This window comes from Hyla sarda, unplaced genomic scaffold, assembly GCF_029499605.1.
Source record: "Hyla sarda isolate aHylSar1 unplaced genomic scaffold, aHylSar1.hap1 scaffold_1734, whole genome shotgun sequence".
Classification (NCBI taxonomy): domain Eukaryota; kingdom Metazoa; phylum Chordata; class Amphibia; order Anura; family Hylidae; genus Hyla; species Hyla sarda.
Genome location: NW_026608376.1, coordinates 1 through 18,513, shown reverse-complemented (window position 1 = coordinate 18,513; position 18,513 = coordinate 1). Strand labels below are relative to the sequence as shown.

The following is an 18,513-nucleotide window of genomic DNA, read 5'->3' as shown; positions in this document are numbered from 1 at the left end:
TTCATAAGCATTAATCTTATTTTGTCAATTAGGAACATTCAGCACCCACCCGCTATCAAGGCAGCTGCCTATCATGTCATGCCCTACCTGCACAGGTGTGCTGGCTACTCAAATGATCCAATTAAGGAGGCCATTTAGTCAGCAGCAGCAGAAGTCCTGTGCCTGGACGCTCCAACAGGGGCCAGACACAAGCAGAAGCAGCAGAAGCAGCAGCAGCACCACCTTTTGTTTTTTGGCTGCAGCAGCAGCAAGGCCCACAGGGCTGGCTAGCTGGCTAGCCAGCAAGCAGGTAGCAATGAAAGTAGGAATCTTTCTTTTTAACCCTGTAAGGGGGTGGTGCACTGTACCCGAAGATACTGCCATATCGGGTCAATGCATAGGGCGACGGAAGCAAGCTTCGAAATCGGCCCCCGTTCTCAAAAATCCATTTAATATATGGTCCCCAGATAGGGGATGTATCAGATATTAAACTGATAAGAACAGATACTACACTTGATCTTAGCCAAAAGGCCGAGAAGCGATAACCGTGAAAGGGGCGGGCCCAACAAGGTCCCCTTCATGGGCACTATCACTGCTTGCTGTCAGGGAGGCTGCCAGACAATTTTCCATGCACACTCTGGGCTGGGGGGCAGTCAACCACCAGTACACACAGCAGAACCTAAACCCATACCATTATTGCTAAGCAGCAAGACAGGGGCCCATTGCACTCCCACGGGGCCTTTTTAAATGCAATCCATAACCCGGATTTGCCAGGAACCCTTCTTACTCCTCCTACTTGCATGTGACACTGGGCTTAGGATCTGCATAGGAAACACACACACAAGCACACACCTACCTTTGTTGCCTGCAGATGCCTCCTTGGCTGTCCCCAAACGGTATCAAACCAACACCCACGGGAAGCTGTAAGCATAGAGGACATGCCTGCACCCCATTGGACTTACCTGTGTGGGTTAAATCCGGGTTATTTGACAACCTATGGCGGTGATGGTTCTGCTCAGGCAGAGCAGTGCTGATGCTCCTCATAAAGCTGTCGCTGCTGTGAAGGTTCTAGGTGACATCACAAATCCCTTTGGTTACATACACAACAAAGCTGGGTTGTTGTTGTTTACACTCTGCAAGGCCTGTGGAAGTGAGTGACATCATAGCACTGTAGTTCTGAGGGTTCAAGATGGATGCAACAATCTCCTGTTGCTTCTATGAAGGCCGTAATAGACGACATCACCAAACAGCTCCATAGTCACATACACAGCAAAGGAGAGATGTTGTTTACACCTAGTGATGTCAGTGGTATTGAGTGACATCACAGCACAGTGCTAAGGCTCCTGGGCCTGGACACAGCAGCGGCTGCAATATCTCAACGGAGAATACGTTTATATCTATGTGTGTGTGTGCGCATATATATATATATATATATATATATATATATATATATATATATATTTCTCCGCCGAAATCACTTTTAAACCCATTTCCACCTTTTTTTCCCTTCTCTTCCTCTTACTTTTTTTTCACGTTTTTTTACGTTTTTCTCCTTTTCGCCTCTTTTCTGGGCGTATTATTCTTCTTTTTCTTCTTTTTTTTCGTCTAATGCATACCCCATCAGTGCAGCAATGCTTATTCAATACCGCCAGCAGATGGAGACACTGGGGGATAATTTTCTAAGGATTTATACTGATTTTTCCTGTCTGAATTTGTCGCACAGAAAGTTGCAGGCCAAATATGTGTGACATTTCTGCGACTTTAGCTTCTAGAGCATTTTTACAACATTATACATAGGTGCTGAATACATAAAAAGCGACTGTTCAGCGACAGACAAGTCGCATCGGCTGAAAGTAGGCCAGAATGTCAGTCCATGTTGGAGCAGGTTTAGATACAGTCTAAAGCATAGATCTCAAAGTCTGTGCACAGAATTTAGCAAGGGCCTCGCACCTTCTGATGCATCAGGTAGGTGCACAATAGCATAGCCTAACCCTCTGTACTTTGGTCTATATTGATGCGGGACATAGACAGCCAGCTGATGACCAATCCATTAGTGCAATGGATGGCTGGAAGCATTTGTCTTTGCCTTTGCAATACCACAGAAGCAATGCATGGTCAATGTACAGCAATGACACACCTGTGTGAACAGCCAGGAGACCCCCCCCCCCCCCCCCCCATGTTATGTTACATAGTTACATAGTTAGTACGGTCGAAAAAAGACATATGTCCATCACGTTCAACCAGGGAATTAAGGGGTAGGGGTGTGGCGCGATATTGGGGAAGGGATGAGATTTTATATTTCTTCATAAGCATTAATCTTATTTTGTCAATTAGGAACATTCAGCACCCACCCGCTATCAAGGCAGCTGCCTATCATGTCATGCCCTACCTGCACAGGTGTGCTGGCTACTCAAATGATCCAATTAAGGAGGCCATTTAGTCAGCAGCAGCAGAAGTCCTCTGCCTGGACGCTCCAACAGGGGCCAGACACAAGCAGAAGCAGCAGAAGCAGCAGCAGCACCACCTTTTGTTTTTTGGCTGCAGCAGCAGCAAGGCCCACAGGGCTGGCTAGCTGGCTAGCCAGCAAGCAGGTAGCAATGAAAGTAGGAATCTTTCTTTTTAACCCTGTAAGGGGGTGGTGCACTGTACCCGAAGATACTGCCATATCGGGTCAATGCATAGGGCGACGGAAGCAAGCTTCGAAATCGGCCCCCGTTCTCAAAAATCCATTTAATATATGGTCCCCAGATAGGGGACGTATCAGATATTAAACTGATAAGAACAGATACTACACTTGATCTTAGCCAAAAGGCCGAGAAGCGATAACCGTGAAAGGGGCGGGCCCAACAAGGTCCCCTTCATGGGCACTATCACTGCTTGCTGTCAGGGAGGCTGCCAGACAATTTTCCATGCACACTCTGGGCTGGGGGGCAGTCAACCACCAGTACACACAGCAGAACCTAAACCCATACCATTATTGCTAAGCAGCAAGACAGGGGCCCATTGCACTCCCACGGGGCCTTTTTAAATGCAATCCATAACCCGGATTTGCCAGGAACCCTTCTTACTCCTCCTACTTGCATGTGACACTGGGCTTAGGATCTGCATAGGAAACACACACACAAGCACACACCTACCTTTGTTGCCTGCAGATGCCTCCTTGGCTGTCCCCAAACGGTATCAAACCAACACCCACGGGAAGCTGTAAGCATAGAGGACATGCCTGCACCCCATTGGACTTACCTGTGTGGGTTAAATCCGGGTTATTTGACAACCTATGGCGGTGATGGTTCTGCTCAGGCAGAGCAGTGCTGATGCTCCTCATAAAGCTGTCGCTGCTGTGAAGGTTCTAGGTGACATCACAAATCCCTTTGGTTACATACACAACAAAGCTGGGTTGTTGTTGTTTACACTCTGCAAGGCCTGTGGAAGTGAGTGACATCATAGCACTGTAGTTCTGAGGGTTCAAGATGGATGCAACAATCTCCTGTTGCTTCTATGAAGGCCGTAATAGACGACATCACCAAACAGCTCCATAGTCACATACACAGCAAAGGAGAGATGTTGTTTACACCTAGTGATGTCAGTGGTATTGAGTGACATCACAGCACAGTGCTAAGGCTCCTGGGCCTGGACACAGCAGCGGCTGCAATATCTCAACGGAGAATACGTTTATATCTATGTGTGTGTGTGCGCATATATATATATATATATATATATATATATATATATATATATATATTTTCTCCGCCGAAATCACTTTTAAACCCATTTCCACCTTTTTTTCCCTTCTCTTCCTCTTACTTTTTTTTCACGTTTTTTTACGTTTTTCTCCTTTTCGCCTCTTTTCTGGGCGTATTATTCTTCTTTTTCTTCTTTTTTTTCGTCTAATGCATACCCCATCAGTGCAGCAATGCTTATTCAATACCGCCAGCAGATGGAGACACTGGGGGATAATTTTCTAAGGATTTATACTGATTTTTCCTGTCTGAATTTGTCGCACAGAAAGTTGCAGGCCAAATATGTGTGACATTTCTGCGACTTTAGCTTCTAGAGCATTTTTACAACATTATACATAGGTGCTGAATACATAAAAAGCGACTGTTCAGCGACAGACAAGTCGCATCGGCTGAAAGTAGGCCAGAATGTCAGTCCATGTTGGAGCAGGTTTAGATACAGTCTAAAGCATAGATCTCAAAGTCTGTGCACAGAATTTAGCAAGGGCCTCGCACCTTCTGATGCATCAGGTAGGTGCACAATAGCATAGCCTAACCCTCTGTACTTTGGTCTATATTGATGCGGGACATAGACAGCCAGCTGATGACCAATCCATTAGTGCAATGGATGGCTGGAAGCATTTGTCTTTGCCTTTGCAATACCACAGAAGCAATGCATGGTCAATGTACAGCAATGACACACCTGTGTGAACAGCCAGGAGACCCCCCCCCCCCCCCCCATGTTATGTTACATAGTTACATAGTTAGTACGGTCGAAAAAAGACATATGTCCATCACGTTCAACCAGGGAATTAAGGGGTAGGGGTGTGGCGCGATATTGGGGAAGGGATGAGATTTTATATTTCTTCATAAGCATTAATCTTATTTTGTCAATTAGGAACATTCAGCACCCACCCGCTATCAAGGCAGCTGCCTATCATGTCATGCCCTACCTGCACAGGTGTGCTGGCTACTCAAATGATCCAATTAAGGAGGCCATTTAGTCAGCAGCAGCAGAAGTCCTGTGCCTGGACGCTCCAACAGGGGCCAGACACAAGCAGAAGCAGCAGAAGCAGCAGCAGCACCACCTTTTGTTTTTTGGCTGCAGCAGCAGCAAGGCCCACAGGGCTGGCTAGCTGGCTAGCCAGCAAGCAGGTAGCAATGAAAGTAGGAATCTTTCTTTTTAACCCTGTAAGGGGGTGGTGCACTGTACCCGAAGATACTGCCATATCGGGTCAATGCATAGGGCGACGGAAGCAAGCTTCGAAATCGGCCCCCGTTCTCAAAAATCCATTTAATATATGGTCCCCAGATAGGGGACGTATCAGATATTAAACTGATAAGAACAGATTTTTTTTTTTTTTTATCTAAAGCCGAGGAACGTGCTTTCGATTCACCCAAAGTGCAAGAAAAAGTGCAAACGTGTTACACTAAAAAAAACGTGCACAAAGGATGCGGTCTATCGCAAGCCCTTCTCCGATAGGAGAGAGGCCCCCCAACAAACCTTACCCTTCGCCTCCGGATCAAAAGGTACCTGCGAGGTTCCAGGTTCGATGTCCCTTTTCGCCGAAGCTACTAGGGGACCACAAATGCTCCCGGCATCCCCCTTGGCGTTAGCCAAGGTATCTGCCCGCAGAGCCGATTACGGTAGGTACCCTGCGAAGCAGGAGTACCCGGGGTGTTTGCAGGGAGGTGCGGAACCTAATGGCCACACACACCTCCCCTAGACCGCCAGGAGGGACACCCAGAAGGGCTACCGCATCCTGACAAATCCTGTGAACACACAACACGCAAAAAGTGACACAGTGAGACAAAAAATAAATAAATAAGTGAATGTGTGCAGATATACTGCCCGGACATCCGGCCGGATCTATAAAAATTTCTCTGATCCTAGCCAGAAGGCCGGGAATCAAGAGGTGAGTGCCACAAGGTGAAGAGATTATGGTGCCCGTGCTTCAACTCAGTGAGCCTATTCTCCCAGTGAGTTTCGGCACCTCGGGGTCACCACTCCCCGAGGCACAAAAGTACCTCGGCTCTAGACCCTCTCAGCCTCATGGCGAGACCCGGAGGGAACAGGTCACATCGGGGCAACCGTCGAGCTGATTCCTCAGAACCAGCCCCGGAAAGCCCTGGTACACCTGCATCCTCCATGCAGCACCCATCCCCACCAGCATGAAAACTGATAAGAACAGATACTACACTTGATCTTAGCCAAAAGGCCGAGAAGCGATAACCGTGAAAGGGGCGGGCCCAACAAGGTCCCCTTCATGGGCACTATCACTGCTTGCTGTCAGGGAGGCTGCCAGACAATTTTCCATGCACACTCTGGGCTGGGGGGCAGTCAACCACCAGTACACACAGCAGAACCTAAACCCATACCATTATTGCTAAGCAGCAAGACAGGGGCCCATTGCACTCCCACGGGGCCTTTTTAAATGCAATCCATAACCCGGATTTGCCAGGAACCCTTCTTACTCCTCCTACTTGCATGTGACACTGGGCTTAGGATCTGCATAGGAAACACACACACAAGCACACACCTACCTTTGTTGCCTGCAGATGCCTCCTTGGCTGTCCCCAAACGGTATCAAACCAACACCCACGGGAAGCTGTAAGCATAGAGGACATGCCTGCACCCCATTGGACTTACCTGTGTGGGTTAAATCCGGGTTATTTGACAACCTATGGCGGTGATGGTTCTGCTCAGGCAGAGCAGTGCTGATGCTCCTCATAAAGCTGTCGCTGCTGTGAAGGTTCTAGGTGACATCACAAATCCCTTTGGTTACATACACAACAAAGCTGGGTTGTTGTTGTTTACACTCTGCAAGGCCTGTGGAAGTGAGTGACATCATAGCACTGTAGTTCTGAGGGTTCAAGATGGATGCAACAATCTCCTGTTGCTTCTATGAAGGCCGTAATAGACGACATCACCAAACAGCTCCATAGTCACATACACAGCAAAGGAGAGATGTTGTTTACACCTAGTGATGTCAGTGGTATTGAGTGACATCACAGCACAGTGCTAAGGCTCCTGGGCCTGGACACAGCAGCGGCTGCAATATCTCAACGGAGAATACGTTTATATCTATGTGTGTGTGTGCGCATATATATATATATATATATATATATATATATATATATATATATATATATACATATATTTCTCCGCCGAAATCACTTTTAAACCCATTTCCACCTTTTTTTCCCTTCTCTTCCTCTTACTTTTTTTTCACGTTTTTTTACGTTTTTCTCCTTTTCGCCTCTTTTCTGGGCGTATTATTCTTCTTTTTCTTCTTTTTTTTCGTCTAATGCATACCCCATCAGTGCAGCAATGCTTATTCAATACCGCCAGCAGATGGAGACACTGGGGGATAATTTTCTAAGGATTTATACTGATTTTTCCTGTCTGAATTTGTCGCACAGAAAGTTGCAGGCCAAATATGTGTGACATTTCTGCGACTTTAGCTTCTAGAGCATTTTTACAACATTATACATAGGTGCTGAATACATAAAAAGCGACTGTTCAGCGACAGACAAGTCGCATCGGCTGAAAGTAGGCCAGAATGTCAGTCCATGTTGGAGCAGGTTTAGATACAGTCTAAAGCATAGATCTCAAAGTCTGTGCACAGAATTTAGCAAGGGCCTCGCACCTTCTGATGCATCAGGTAGGTGCACAATAGCATAGCCTAACCCTCTGTACTTTGGTCTATATTGATGCGGGACATAGACAGCCAGCTGATGACCAATCCATTAGTGCAATGGATGGCTGGAAGCATTTGTCTTTGCCTTTGCAATACCACAGAAGCAATGCATGGTCAATGTACAGCAATGACACACCTGTGTGAACAGCCAGGAGACCCCCCCCCCCCCCCCCATGTTATGTTACATAGTTACATAGTTAGTACGGTCGAAAAAAGACATATGTCCATCACGTTCAACCAGGGAATTAAGGGGTAGGGGTGTGGCGCGATATTGGGGAAGGGATGAGATTTTATATTTCTTCATAAGCATTAATCTTATTTTGTCAATTAGGAACATTCAGCACCCACCCGCTATCAAGGCAGCTGCCTATCATGTCATGCCCTACCTGCACAGGTGTGCTGGCTACTCAAATGATCCAATTAAGGAGGCCATTTAGTCAGCAGCAGCAGAAGTCCTGTGCCTGGACGCTCCAACAGGGGCCAGACACAAGCAGAAGCAGCAGAAGCAGCAGCAGCACCACCTTTTGTTTTTTGGCTGCAGCAGCAGCAAGGCCCACAGGGCTGGCTAGCTGGCTAGCCAGCAAGCAGGTAGCAATGAAAGTAGGAATCTTTCTTTTTAACCCTGTAAGGGGGTGGTGCACTGTACCCGAAGATACTGCCATATCGGGTCAATGCATAGGGCGACGGAAGCAAGCTTCGAAATCGGCCCCCGTTCTCAAAAATCCATTTAATATATGGTCCCCAGATAGGGGACGTATCAGATATTAAACTGATAAGAACAGATACTACACTTGATCTTAGCCAAAAGGCCGAGAAGCGATAACCGTGAAAGGGGCGGGCCCAACAAGGTCCCCTTCATGGGCACTATCACTGCTTGCTGTCAGGGAGGCTGCCAGACAATTTTCCATGCACACTCTGGGCTGGGGGGCAGTCAACCACCAGTACACACAGCAGAACCTAAACCCATACCATTATTGCTAAGCAGCAAGACAGGGGCCCATTGCACTCCCACGGGGCCTTTTTAAATGCAATCCATAACCCGGATTTGCCAGGAACCCTTCTTACTCCTCCTACTTGCATGTGACACTGGGCTTAGGATCTGCATAGGAAACACACACACAAGCACACACCTACCTTTGTTGCCTGCAGATGCCTCCTTGGCTGTCCCCAAACGGTATCAAACCAACACCCACGGGAAGCTGTAAGCATAGAGGACATGCCTGCACCCCATTGGACTTACCTGTGTGGGTTAAATCCGGGTTATTTGACAACCTATGGCGGTGATGGTTCTGCTCAGGCAGAGCAGTGCTGATGCTCCTCATAAAGCTGTCGCTGCTGTGAAGGTTCTAGGTGACATCACAAATCCCTTTGGTTACATACACAACAAAGCTGGGTTGTTGTTGTTTACACTCTGCAAGGCCTGTGGAAGTGAGTGACATCATAGCACTGTAGTTCTGAGGGTTCAAGATGGATGCAACAATCTCCTGTTGCTTCTATGAAGGCCGTAATAGACGACATCACCAAACAGCTCCATAGTCACATACACAGCAAAGGAGAGATGTTGTTTACACCTAGTGATGTCAGTGGTATTGAGTGACATCACAGCACAGTGCTAAGGCTCCTGGGCCTGGACACAGCAGCGGCTGCAATATCTCAACGGAGAATACGTTTATATCTATGTGTGTGTGTGCGCATATATATATATATATATATATATATATATATATATATATATATATATATATTTCTCCGCCGAAATCACTTTTAAACCCATTTCCACCTTTTTTTCCCTTCTCTTCCTCTTACTTTTTTTTCACGTTTTTTTACGTTTTTCTCCTTTTCGCCTCTTTTCTGGGCGTATTATTCTTCTTTTTCTTCTTTTTTTTCGTCTAATGCATACCCCATCAGTGCAGCAATGCTTATTCAATACCGCCAGCAGATGGAGACACTGGGGGATAATTTTCTAAGGATTTATACTGATTTTTCCTGTCTGAATTTGTCGCACAGAAAGTTGCAGGCCAAATATGTGTGACATTTCTGCGACTTTAGCTTCTAGAGCATTTTTACAACATTATACATAGGTGCTGAATACATAAAAAGCGACTGTTCAGCGACAGACAAGTCGCATCGGCTGAAAGTAGGCCAGAATGTCAGTCCATGTTGGAGCAGGTTTAGATACAGTCTAAAGCATAGATCTCAAAGTCTGTGCACAGAATTTAGCAAGGGCCTCGCACCTTCTGATGCATCAGGTAGGTGCACAATAGCATAGCCTAACCCTCTGTACTTTGGTCTATATTGATGCGGGACATAGACAGCCAGCTGATGACCAATCCATTAGTGCAATGGATGGCTGGAAGCATTTGTCTTTGCCTTTGCAATACCACAGAAGCAATGCATGGTCAATGTACAGCAATGACACACCTGTGTGAACAGCCAGGAGACCCCCCCCCCCCCCCCCCCCCCCCATGTTATGTTACATAGTTACATAGTTAGTACGGTCGAAAAAAGACATATGTCCATCACGTTCAACCAGGGAATTAAGGGGTAGGGGTGTGGCGCGATATTGGGGAAGGGATGAGATTTTATATTTCTTCATAAGCATTAATCTTATTTTGTCAATTAGGAACATTCAGCACCCACCCGCTATCAAGGCAGCTGCCTATCATGTCATGCCCTACCTGCACAGGTGTGCTGGCTACTCAAATGATCCAATTAAGGAGGCCATTTAGTCAGCAGCAGCAGAAGTCCTGTGCCTGGACGCTCCAACAGGGGCCAGACACAAGCAGAAGCAGCAGAAGCAGCAGCAGCACCACCTTTTGTTTTTTGGCTGCAGCAGCAGCAAGGCCCACAGGGCTGGCTAGCTGGCTAGCCAGCAAGCAGGTAGCAATGAAAGTAGGAATCTTACTTTTTAACCCTGTAAGGGGGTGGTGCACTGTACCCGAAGATACTGCCATATCGGGTCAATGCATAGGGCGACGGAAGCAAGCTTCGAAATCGGCCCCCGTTCTCAAAAATCCATTTAATATATGGTCCCCCAGATAGGGGACGTATCAGATATTAAACTGATAAGAACAGATTTTTTTTTTTTTTTTTTTTTTTTTATCTAAAGCCGAGGAACGTGCTTTCGATTCACCCAAAGTGCAAGAAAAAGTGCAAACGTGTTACACTAAAAAAACGTGCACAAAGGATGCGGTCTATCGCAAGCCCTTCTCCGATAGGAGAGAGGCCCCCCAACAAACCTTACCCTTCGCCTCCGGACCAAAAGGTACCTGCGAGGTTCCAGGTTCGATGTCCCTTTTCGCCGAAGCTACTAGGGGACCACAAATGCTCCCGGCATCCCCCTTGGCGTTAGCCAAGGTATCTGCCCGCAGAGCCGATTACGGTAGGTACCCTGCCAAAGCAGGAGTACCCGGGGTGTTTGCAGGGAGGTGCGGAACCTAATGGCCACACACACCTCCCCTAGACCGCCAGGAGGGACACCCAGAAGGGCTACCGCATCCTGACAAATCCTGTGAACACACAACACGCAAAAAGTGACACAGTGAGACAAAAAAGAAATAAATAAGTGAATGTGTGCAGATATACTGCCCGGACATCCGGCCGGATCTGTAAAAATTTCTCTGATCCTAGCCAGAAGGCCGGGAATCAAGAGGTGAGTGCCACAAGGTGAAGAGATTATGGTGCCCGTGCTTCAACTCAGTGAGTCTATTCTCCCAGTGAGTTTCGGCACCTCGGGGTCACCACTCCCCGAGGCACAAAAGTACCTCGGCTCTAGACCCTCTCAGCCTCATGGCGAGACCCGGAGGGAACAGGTCACATCGGGGCAGCCGTCGAGCTGATTCCTCAGAACCAGCCCCGGAAAGCCCTGGTACACCTGCATCCTCCATGCAGCACCCATCCCCACCAGCATGAAAACTGATAAGAACAGATACTACACTTGATCTTAGCCAAAAGGCCGAGAAGCGATAACCGTGAAAGGGGCGGGCCCAACAAGGTCCCCTTCATGGGCACTATCACTGCTTGCTGTCAGGGAGGCTGCCAGACAATTTTCCATGCACACTCTGGGCTGGGGGGCAGTCAACCACCAGTACACACAGCAGAACCTAAACCCATACCATTATTGCTAAGCAGCAAGACAGGGGCCCATTGCACTCCCACGGGGCCTTTTTAAATGCAATCCATAACCCGGATTTGCCAGGAACCCTTCTTACTCCTCCTACTTGCATGTGACACTGGGCTTAGGATCTGCATAGGAAACACACACACAAGCACACACCTACCTTTGTTGCCTGCAGATGCCTCCTTGGCTGTCCCCAAACGGTATCAAACCAACACCCACGGGAAGCTGTAAGCATAGAGGACATGCCTGCACCCCATTGGACTTACCTGTGTGGGTTAAATCCGGGTTATTTGACAACCTATGGCGGTGATGGTTCTGCTCAGGCAGAGCAGTGCTGATGCTCCTCATAAAGCTGTCGCTGCTGTGAAGGTTCTAGGTGACATCACAAATCCCTTTGGTTACATACACAACAAAGCTGGGTTGTTGTTGTTTACACTCTGCAAGGCCTGTGGAAGTGAGTGACATCATAGCACTGTAGTTCTGAGGGTTCAAGATGGATGCAACAATCTCCTGTTGCTTCTATGAAGGCCGTAATAGACGACATCACCAAACAGCTCCATAGTCACATACACAGCAAAGGAGAGATGTTGTTTACACCTAGTGATGTCAGTGGTATTGAGTGACATCACAGCACAGTGCTAAGGCTCCTGGGCCTGGACACAGCAGCGGCTGCAATATCTCAACGGAGAATACGTTTATATCTATGTGTGTGTGTGCGCATATATATATATATATATATATATATATATATATATATATATTTCTCCGCCGAAATCACTTTTAAACCCATTTCCACCTTTTTTTCCCTTCTCTTCCTCTTACTTTTTTTTCACGTTTTTTTACGTTTTTCTCCTTTTCGCCTCTTTTCTGGGCGTATTATTCTTCTTTTTCTTCTTTTTTTTCGTCTAATGCATACCCCATCAGTGCAGCAATGCTTATTCAATACCGCCAGCAGATGGAGACACTGGGGGATAATTTTCTAAGGATTTATACTGATTTTTCCTGTCTGAATTTGTCGCACAGAAAGTTGCAGGCCAAATATGTGTGACATTTCTGCGACTTTAGCTTCTAGAGCATTTTTACAACATTATACATAGGTGCTGAATACATAAAAAGCGACTGTTCAGCGACAGACAAGTCGCATCGGCTGAAAGTAGGCCAGAATGTCAGTCCATGTTGGAGCAGGTTTAGATACAGTCTAAAGCATAGATCTCAAAGTCTGTGCACAGAATTTAGCAAGGGCCTCGCACCTTCTGATGCATCAGGTAGGTGCACAATAGCATAGCCTAACCCTCTGTACTTTGGTCTATATTGATGCGGGACATAGACAGCCAGCTGATGACCAATCCATTAGTGCAATGGATGGCTGGAAGCATTTGTCTTTGCCTTTGCAATACCACAGAAGCAATGCATGGTCAATGTACAGCAATGACACACCTGTGTGAACAGCCAGGAGACCCCCCCCCCCCCCCCCCCATGTTATGTTACATAGTTACATAGTTAGTACGGTCGAAAAAAGACATATGTCCATCACGTTCAACCAGGGAATTAAGGGGTAGGGGTGTGGCGCGATATTGGGGAAGGGATGAGATTTTATATTTCTTCATAAGCATTAATCTTATTTTGTCAATTAGGAACATTCAGCACCCACCCGCTATCAAGGCAGCTGCCTATCATGTCATGCCCTACCTGCACAGGTGTGCTGGCTACTCAAATGATCCAATTAAGGAGGCCATTTAGTCAGCAGCAGCAGAAGTCCTGTGCCTGGACGCTCCAACAGGGGCCAGACACAAGCAGAAGCAGCAGAAGCAGCAGCAGCACCACCTTTTGTTTTTTGGCTGCAGCAGCAGCAAGGCCCACAGGGCTGGCTAGCTGGCTAGCCAGCAAGCAGGTAGCAATGAAAGTAGGAATCTTTCTTTTTAACCCTGTAAGGGGGTGGTGCACTGTACCCGAAGATACTGCCATATCGGGTCAATGCATAGGGCGACGGAAGCAAGCTTCGAAATCGGCCCCCGTTCTCAAAAATCCATTTAATATATGGTCCCCAGATAGGGGATGTATCAGATATTAAACTGATAAGAACAGATACTACACTTGATCTTAGCCAAAAGGCCGAGAAGCGATAACCGTGAAAGGGGCGGGCCCAACAAGGTCCCCTTCATGGGCACTATCACTGCTTGCTGTCAGGGAGGCTGCCAGACAATTTTCCATGCACACTCTGGGCTGGGGGGCAGTCAACCACCAGTACACACAGCAGAACCTAAACCCATACCATTATTGCTAAGCAGCAAGACAGGGGCCCATTGCACTCCCACGGGGCCTTTTTAAATGCAATCCATAACCCGGATTTGCCAGGAACCCTTCTTACTCCTCCTACTTGCATGTGACACTGGGCTTAGGATCTGCATAGGAAACACACACACAAGCACACACCTACCTTTGTTGCCTGCAGATGCCTCCTTGGCTGTCCCCAAACGGTATCAAACCAACACCCACGGGAAGCTGTAAGCATAGAGGACATGCCTGCACCCCATTGGACTTACCTGTGTGGGTTAAATCCGGGTTATTTGACAACCTATGGCGGTGATGGTTCTGCTCAGGCAGAGCAGTGCTGATGCTCCTCATAAAGCTGTCGCTGCTGTGAAGGTTCTAGGTGACATCACAAATCCCTTTGGTTACATACACAACAAAGCTGGGTTGTTGTTGTTTACACTCTGCAAGGCCTGTGGAAGTGAGTGACATCATAGCACTGTAGTTCTGAGGGTTCAAGATGGATGCAACAATCTCCTGTTGCTTCTATGAAGGCCGTAATAGACGACATCACCAAACAGCTCCATAGTCACATACACAGCAAAGGAGAGATGTTGTTTACACCTAGTGATGTCAGTGGTATTGAGTGACATCACAGCACAGTGCTAAGGCTCCTGGGCCTGGACACAGCAGCGGCTGCAATATCTCAACGGAGAATACGTTTATATCTATGTGTGTGTGTGCGCATATATATATATATATATATATATATATATATATATATATATATATATTCTCCGCCGAAATCACTTTTAAACCCATTTCCACCTTTTTTTCCCTTCTCTTCCTCTTACTTTTTTTTCACGTTTTTTTACGTTTTTCTCCTTTTCGCCTCTTTTCTGGGCGTATTATTCTTCTTTTTCTTCTTTTTTTTCGTCTAATGCATACCCCATCAGTGCAGCAATGCTTATTCAATACCGCCAGCAGATGGAGACACTGGGGGATAATTTTCTAAGGATTTATACTGATTTTTCCTGTCTGAATTTGTCGCACAGAAAGTTGCAGGCCAAATATGTGTGACATTTCTGCGACTTTAGCTTCTAGAGCATTTTTACAACATTATACATAGGTGCTGAATACATAAAAAGCGACTGTTCAGCGACAGACAAGTCGCATCGGCTGAAAGTAGGCCAGAATGTCAGTCCATGTTGGAGCAGGTTTAGATACAGTCTAAAGCATAGATCTCAAAGTCTGTGCACAGAATTTAGCAAGGGCCTCGCACCTTCTGATGCATCAGGTAGGTGCACAATAGCATAGCCTAACCCTCTGTACTTTGGTCTATATTGATGCGGGACATAGACAGCCAGCTGATGACCAATCCATTAGTGCAATGGATGGCTGGAAGCATTTGTCTTTGCCTTTGCAATACCACAGAAGCAATGCATGGTCAATGTACAGCAATGACACACCTGTGTGAACAGCCAGGAGACCCCCCCCCCCCCCATGTTATGTTACATAGTTACATAGTTAGTACGGTCGAAAAAAGACATATGTCCATCACGTTCAACCAGGGAATTAAGGGGTAGGGGTGTGGCGCGATATTGGGGAAGGGATGAGATTTTATATTTCTTCATAAGCATTAATCTTATTTTGTCAATTAGGAACATTCAGCACCCACCCGCTATCAAGGCAGCTGCCTATCATGTCATGCCCTACCTGCACAGGTGTGCTGGCTACTCAAATGATCCAATTAAGGAGGCCATTTAGTCAGCAGCAGCAGAAGTCCTGTGCCTGGACGCTCCAACAGGGGCCAGACACAAGCAGAAGCAGCAGAAGCAGCAGCAGCACCACCTTTTGTTTTTTGGCTGCAGCAGCAGCAAGGCCCACAGGGCTGGCTAGCTGGCTAGCCAGCAAGCAGGTAGCAATGAAAGTAGGAATCTTTCTTTTTAACCCTGTAAGGGGGTGGTGCACTGTACCCGAAGATACTGCCATATCGGGTCAATGCATAGGGCGACGGAAGCAAGCTTCGAAATCGGCCCCCGTTCTCAAAAATCCATTTAATATATGGTCCCCAGATAGGGGACGTATCAGATATTAAACTGATAAGAACAGATACTACACTTGATCTTAGCCAAAAGGCCGAGAAGCGATAACCGTGAAAGGGGCGGGCCCAACAAGGTCCCCTTCATGGGCACTATCACTGCTTGCTGTCAGGGAGGCTGCCAGACAATTTTCCATGCACACTCTGGGCTGGGGGGCAGTCAACCACCAGTACACACAGCAGAACCTAAACCCATACCATTATTGCTAAGCAGCAAGACAGGGGCCCATTGCACTCCCACGGGGCCTTTTTAAATGCAATCCATAACCCGGATTTGCCAGGAACCCTTCTTACTCCTCCTACTTGCATGTGACACTGGGCTTAGGATCTGCATAGGAAACACACACACAAGCACACACCTACCTTTGTTGCCTGCAGATGCCTCCTTGGCTGTCCCCAAACGGTATCAAACCAACACCCACGGGAAGCTGTAAGCATAGAGGACATGCCTGCACCCCATTGGACTTACCTGTGTGGGTTAAATCCGGGTTATTTGACAACCTATGGCGGTGATGGTTCTGCTCAGGCAGAGCAGTGCTGATGCTCCTCATAAAGCTGTCGCTGCTGTGAAGGTTCTAGGTGACATCACAAATCCCTTTGGTTACATACACAACAAAGCTGGGTTGTTGTTGTTTACACTCTGCAAGGCCTGTGGAAGTGAGTGACATCATAGCACTGTAGTTCTGAGGGTTCAAGATGGATGCAACAATCTCCTGTTGCTTCTATGAAGGCCGTAATAGACGACATCACCAAACAGCTCCATAGTCACATACACAGCAAAGGAGAGATGTTGTTTACACCTAGTGATGTCAGTGGTATTGAGTGACATCACAGCACAGTGCTAAGGCTCCTGGGCCTGGACACAGCAGCGGCTGCAATATCTCAACGGAGAATACGTTTATATCTATGTGTGTGTGTGCGCATATATATATATATATATATATATATATATATATATATATATATATATTTCTCCGCCGAAATCACTTTTAAACCCATTTCCACCTTTTTTTCCCTTCTCTTCCTCTTACTTTTTTTTCACGTTTTTTTACGTTTTTCTCCTTTTCGCCTCTTTTCTGGGCGTATTATTCTTCTTTTTCTTCTTTTTTTTCGTCTAATGCATACCCCATCAGTGCAGCAATGCTTATTCAATACCGCCAGCAGATGGAGACACTGGGGGATAATTTTCTAAGGATTTATACTGATTTTTCCTGTCTGAATTTGTCGCACAGAAAGTTGCAGGCCAAATATGTGTGACATTTCAGCGACTTTAGCTTCTAGAGCATTTTTACAACATTATACATAGGTGCTGAATACATAAAAAGCGACTGTTCAGCGACAGACAAGTCGCATCGGCTGAAAGTAGGCCAGAATGTCAGTCCATGTTGGAGCAGGTTTAGATACAGTCTAAAGCATAGATCTCAAAGTCTGTGCACAGAATTTAGCAAGGGCCTCGCACCTTCTGATGCATCAGGTAGGTGCACAATAGCATAGCCTAACCCTCTGTACTTTGGTCTATATTGATGCGGGACATAGACAGCCAGCTGATGACCAATCCATTAGTGCAATGGATGGCTGGAAGCATTTGTCTTTGCCTTTGCAATACCACAGAAGCAATGCATGGTCAATGTACAGCAATGACACACCTGTGTGAACAGCCAGGAGACCCCCCCCCCCCCCCCCCCATGTTATGTTACATAGTTACATAGTTAGTACGGTCGAAAAAAGACATATGTCCATCACGTTCAACCAGGGAATTAAGGGGTAGGGGTGTGGCGCGATATTGGGGAAGGGATGAGATTTTATATTTCTTCATAAGCATTAATCTTATTTTGTCAATTAGGAACATTCAGCACCCACCCGCTATCAAGGCAGCTGCCTATCATGTCATGCCCTACCTGCACAGGTGTGCTGGCTACTCAAATGATCCAATTAAGGAGGCCATTTAGTCAGCAGCAGCAGAAGTCCTGTGCCTGGACGCTCCAACAGGGGCCAGACACAAGCAGAAGCAGCAGAAGCAGCAGCAGCACCACCTTTTGTTTTTTGGCTGCAGCAGCAGCAAGGCCCACAGGGCTGGCTAGCTGGCTAGCCAGCAAGCAGGTAGCAATGAAAGTAGGAATCTTTCTTTTTAACCCTGTAAGGGGGTGGTGCACTGTACCCGAAGATACTGCCATATCGGGTCAATGCATAGGGCGACGGAAGCAAGCTTCGAAATCGGCCCCCGTTCTCAAAAATCCATTTAATATATGGTCCCCAGATAGGGGACGTATCAGATATTAAACTGATAAGAACAGATACTACACTTGATCTTAGCCAAAAGGCCGAGAAGCGATAACCGTGAAAGGGGCGGGCCCAACAAGGTCCCCTTCATGGGCACTATCACTGCTTGCTGTCAGGGAGGCTGCCAGACAATTTTCCATGCACACTCTGGGCTGGGGGGCAGTCAACCACCAGTACACACAGCAGAACCTAAACCCATACCATTATTGCTAAGCAGCAAGACAGGGGCCCATTGCACTCCCACGGGGCCTTTTTAAATGCAATCCATAACCCGGATTTGCCAGGAACCCTTCTTACTCCTCCTACTTGCATGTGACACTGGGCTTAGGATCTGCATAGGAAACACACACACAAGCACACACCTAC

General features: G+C 47.0%; 7 non-coding genes and 3 pseudogenes across 7 annotated transcripts; all 10 read right to left on the bottom strand.

The window, feature by feature from the left end:
- Positions 1-331: 331 nt before the first annotated feature.
- Positions 332-522, bottom strand: LOC130312845 (U2 spliceosomal RNA). Its single transcript, XR_008860915.1, has one exon. It is a non-coding gene; the product is annotated as a U2 spliceosomal RNA (small nuclear RNA).
- A 2,090-nt stretch (positions 523-2,612) lies between these two features.
- On the bottom strand, positions 2,613-2,803 carry LOC130312856 (U2 spliceosomal RNA). Its single transcript, XR_008860920.1, has one exon. It is a non-coding gene; the product is annotated as a U2 spliceosomal RNA (small nuclear RNA).
- Positions 2,804-4,892: 2,089 nt separating this feature from the next.
- LOC130312851 (U2 spliceosomal RNA) lies at positions 4,893-5,073 on the bottom strand (annotated as a pseudogene).
- Positions 5,074-5,766: 693 nt separating this feature from the next.
- Positions 5,767-5,926, bottom strand: LOC130312854 (U2 spliceosomal RNA; annotated as a pseudogene).
- A 2,100-nt stretch (positions 5,927-8,026) lies between these two features.
- LOC130312849 (U2 spliceosomal RNA) lies at positions 8,027-8,217 on the bottom strand. Its single transcript, XR_008860918.1, has one exon. It is a non-coding gene; the product is annotated as a U2 spliceosomal RNA (small nuclear RNA).
- A 2,101-nt stretch (positions 8,218-10,318) lies between these two features.
- Positions 10,319-10,510, bottom strand: LOC130312853 (U2 spliceosomal RNA). The gene has a single exon (XR_008860919.1). It is a non-coding gene; the product is annotated as a U2 spliceosomal RNA (small nuclear RNA).
- Positions 10,511-11,203: 693 nt separating this feature from the next.
- LOC130312855 (U2 spliceosomal RNA) lies at positions 11,204-11,363 on the bottom strand (annotated as a pseudogene).
- A 2,086-nt stretch (positions 11,364-13,449) lies between these two features.
- Positions 13,450-13,640, bottom strand: LOC130312844 (U2 spliceosomal RNA). The gene has a single exon (XR_008860914.1). It is a non-coding gene; the product is annotated as a U2 spliceosomal RNA (small nuclear RNA).
- Positions 13,641-15,726: 2,086 nt separating this feature from the next.
- On the bottom strand, positions 15,727-15,917 carry LOC130312838 (U2 spliceosomal RNA). The gene has a single exon (XR_008860908.1). It is a non-coding gene; the product is annotated as a U2 spliceosomal RNA (small nuclear RNA).
- A 2,092-nt stretch (positions 15,918-18,009) lies between these two features.
- On the bottom strand, positions 18,010-18,200 carry LOC130312827 (U2 spliceosomal RNA). Its single transcript, XR_008860897.1, has one exon. It is a non-coding gene; the product is annotated as a U2 spliceosomal RNA (small nuclear RNA).
- Positions 18,201-18,513: the final 313 nt, after the last annotated feature.